This window comes from Mustela erminea, chromosome 15, assembly GCF_009829155.1.
Source record: "Mustela erminea isolate mMusErm1 chromosome 15, mMusErm1.Pri, whole genome shotgun sequence".
In the NCBI taxonomy this organism is placed as follows: domain Eukaryota; kingdom Metazoa; phylum Chordata; class Mammalia; order Carnivora; family Mustelidae; genus Mustela; species Mustela erminea.
In genome coordinates this window covers 1106823-1110640 of record NC_045628.1, presented here as the reverse complement: position 1 = coordinate 1110640, position 3818 = coordinate 1106823, and positions in this window count along the sequence as shown.

Below are 3818 nucleotides of genomic sequence, written 5' to 3'. Positions count from 1 at the left end.
TCTGGAAAGACTGAGAAGCATAAAGAGACCACAGAAGTCTCCAGTATGAGGTATGAAACCAGTGAGAGCTGCAGTTACAGCCTCCGCAGCCATCAGGAGTGACCAAGGGACGCTGGAACAGCTGACGTTCTTCTGTGTGAAAACTGGGAAGATCGCGCCATCCTCCGGAACCCACAAACTACCAAGATTCCGCCAAAATGAAAATAGATAACTTGAATAGGCACATAACCTTTAAAAAAAAAAAAGATTGCCATTAAAGTTTTCAAAAAAGAAATATCCAGACCCAGATGGTATCACTGAAAAATTTGGCCAACTTTTAAGGATGACAGAATCATGTCTAGAAACGGGAGAGAAGGGAAGGTTTCGTGAGCCCTGTATGACCCATTAATATTCAACATGTACCAAGAACTCGTGCAATTTGAGAGCAAGGAGTCATCATCATCGTGTGATTGAAAATAGGCAAAGGCCTCAGACATTTTCCCGCAGGAGACACAGGCCGACAGGTGCATGAGGAGGTGCTCAGCCTCCCCCAGCACCAGGGGAATGCGACTCAAAAGCCACGAGGAGATGTCCCTTCGCACCTGGCGAATGACTGTTACAGAAGAGACAAGAGGTGGCAAGTGTGGGCGAGGGCGCCGAGACGGGGAGCCTCGTGCGCGGCGAGGGAACGCCCGCTGGTGCAGCCGCTGCGGAAAACGGTCTGGAGCTTCCTCCAAAAATTAAAAGGAAAACCTACGATGTGATGCAGCAGTCCCCGTTCTGGGTGTATGTCCCAGGGAAACGAGATCACTCTCGCAAGGGCCTATCTGCACCCCGTGTTCGTGGCAACATTTCACCGCGGCCAAGACACGGGAACAGCCGACGTCCGCATCAGGGATGAGCGCAGAAAGAGGATGCCCCACACACACACACACTCACACACACACGCGCACCCACGGATATTACTCAGCCACGGGAAATACGGAGATCCTGCCGCTTGCAACAGTGTGAATGAAGCTGGAGGTCATCGGGGGCGCGCGTGTCAGGGGACGGGGAGGCGGTCATAGGATGCGGACCCCCAGTTTCTCCACGAGCGGGTTCTGGAGCTCCGACGCCGACGCGCTGATCCCAGCTAACAGCACTGGGTCGGGTACTCGGACCTTGCTAAGACGAGGGATCTGACGTGGGTCGGCCGTGCGGCCACAGAAGGCCGTGACGAGGCGAGGGGGTGAGCGTGTGAACGAACCGCACCGAGGTGGGCATCCGCAGTGGGCGCCGGGTCAGCACGCGGTGCTCCGGGAAGCTACACGGGGTTGCCCCTCCGTTAGCAAACTGCAGAAAGTGGAGGGTACGTACAGACGAACCAGGCAGAATGTGTCCTTCAGATTTATTTTTCTCGCTTGGAATCCTCCCATCCCAGCACAGTGACACGTTCTTTTCTATATATAAAAAGTGCAACGAAGATCTTTCAAGCAAAAGGAAAACGTTGTCCTTTGGGTTAGAGGAGAAACACGTGGTCAGGAAATGCGCATCCAACGCTCCGCACGGTGCCTGCGGCTGGAGACGACAGAGGATGCTCTCCTGATAGTAAATCAATATCAAAGCGGGGTAGAGAGAGGCTTGGAGATCGGGTTTCCGTAATGCCGGCGTCGACAACGCGCTAATGCTCAGAAACGACGCCGCACTCTCTGCCAACAAGAGGCTCAAAAGTGCAATTTTGGCAAAATAAAGAAAATGATGGTTTAAAAATGCTTTTCTCCTGCAGTGATCTCATAGGTCGCCACACTGGAATCAAGGACATGCTCCTCGCAGACGGGGTGGGACACGGTGGGAGACGGTGCAGAAGAGAAGCCATCGGCCCAAGTTACACGCTGTCCAAGGGGGCTGAGCGGCTGCTTCGGCTCAGGTCATGACCCCAGGGTCCGGGGATGGAGCCCCGAGGTGGCTCCTTGCTCAGCGGGGAGCCTGCTTCTCCCTCTGCCTCTGCCTCCACGTCTGCCCCTCCCCCACGTCTGCCGCCCCACGTCTGCCCCTCCCCCACGTCTGCCCCTCCCCCACTCTTTCTCTCTCCAATAAGTAAATAAATAAAATCTTCAGAAACATGCAGCAGAGGGAGGTGGAAGCGACGGGCAGGGAGCAGTTTGTCCTGTGCCTACACCTGTGCGCGACCCTCACCGGGGCCCGAGAACCGCCAGCCTCACCGTAACCCCCGCTCCCCAGCCCTGGCGGGACGAGTTCTCCCAAACACCATCTAGATCTTCGGGTTCGCCCCGGCTGGGTGACTTGACAATCTCCCCAGGTGGCCTCACTCTGCACTCCAGCCTCAGCCCTGGGGAGGCAGGAAGGTGCCCCCCGCCCCCCCAACCATCCCAGCCTCGGGCTGGGGTCCTGCTACGTCCCTCCTTCCTGGGGCTCTGCACTCCCCCGACTGCTGGCGACCGTTCTACTCTCCGACCTCTGACTCAGGCCACTAACGACGCGTCTTGTCTTCATGTACCTGGGGGCCCTCGATGTCACCTCCGGAATCCTGGAGCCTCTCACCTCCCGCCAGGGCCCTGGCCCAGGGTGTGCCCCTCAGGGCCCTCGGAGACCCACTCCTCTCCCGCCGATGGCCATGGTGCGAGCCTCAAACAGCCTCCCATCGCATCCTTCCACGTTTGGGTGGATCACGGAGATTTAATGGGGCCAAGAGGATGCCACACACACACACACACACACACACACACACACACACGGGCACCCACGAATATTACTGAAATGGACTGAAACGACAGCCGACAAGCTTCTTGTTTTTCATTTGGTGCTCTTTGTTTATGGTGGACCACCCACACAGAAACTGGGGGTAGAAACAGCTGCCTGGCCACTTCGTCAGGTCGTGGTGCGCACGTGGTAGGGCGCGTGCAGGATGTCGTGGGCAGGAGGGAGCTGGGTCCTGGAGCTGTAGCACTTGCTCTAGGGCACAAGTCACGACGGGCTTCGTAACGGAGGCGTGGGTGTGTGCGAGCCTCCCCAGCTCTCCTCCTGCTCGCAGCCTTCCAGACAGCAGCGTGGCGTTGTCCAGGCCAGCGTGAGCTCCGAGCTGTCCCTCTGGAAGCCCGCACTCCCTCCCCGGCCTGCCCGAGCTCTCCCCGCACGGGGGCCACAGCCGCCTGGGAAACGCCCTCTGCCTGGTGTCGGGGGCCACAATTCCTGTTCCTGTGAAACGGGCTGATTGTTGTTTTTGTCCCCTTCAGCCTCTCCTTCCTCTGTCAGCCTGTGGACGGGGTCTCCAGGGCGCAGGGCCGGCCAGAGCTGACGCGGGCAGACGCCCAGAGCACCCTCCTCACCGCCCACCCCCCACTCATGTGATTTATCCTCTGACTGTAAGTCCTGGGGGGCAGAGGCCACGGTTTATTAATACTTACAACCCAATATCGATATATTGCCTTTCAATAAGGGTTCGCTATGAATAAGTAAATGCGTTCTGATTAAATATGATCCAAAAGGCACTTAGGGGAGAGGCCGGTCGCGATTCATAAATATTCAGAGGGAGGTCCAAGGAGGCAGCATACTGGGGCCCTTCACGAGGCTAAGAAAAGGTACCTCGACCCCTAACTCGGGCCTGGGAGACAACCTCAGTGACACCTGCCCATCATTTCTTTGGCGGAACACCCGCAACTGGGAAACGGTTCCGGAGCCCAGGAGCCCTGAGCGCACACAGCGGCCTCACTGGCCGAGGCCGGCTCCGCGGCAGCTCCCAGGTCACGGACACCTGACGGACGGACACCTGACGGAACCCCCCCTCCCGCCCCAGGGTCCCTTTCCCACCGTGGGGGTTTGAGGGCACCTTTGGGCGGCGT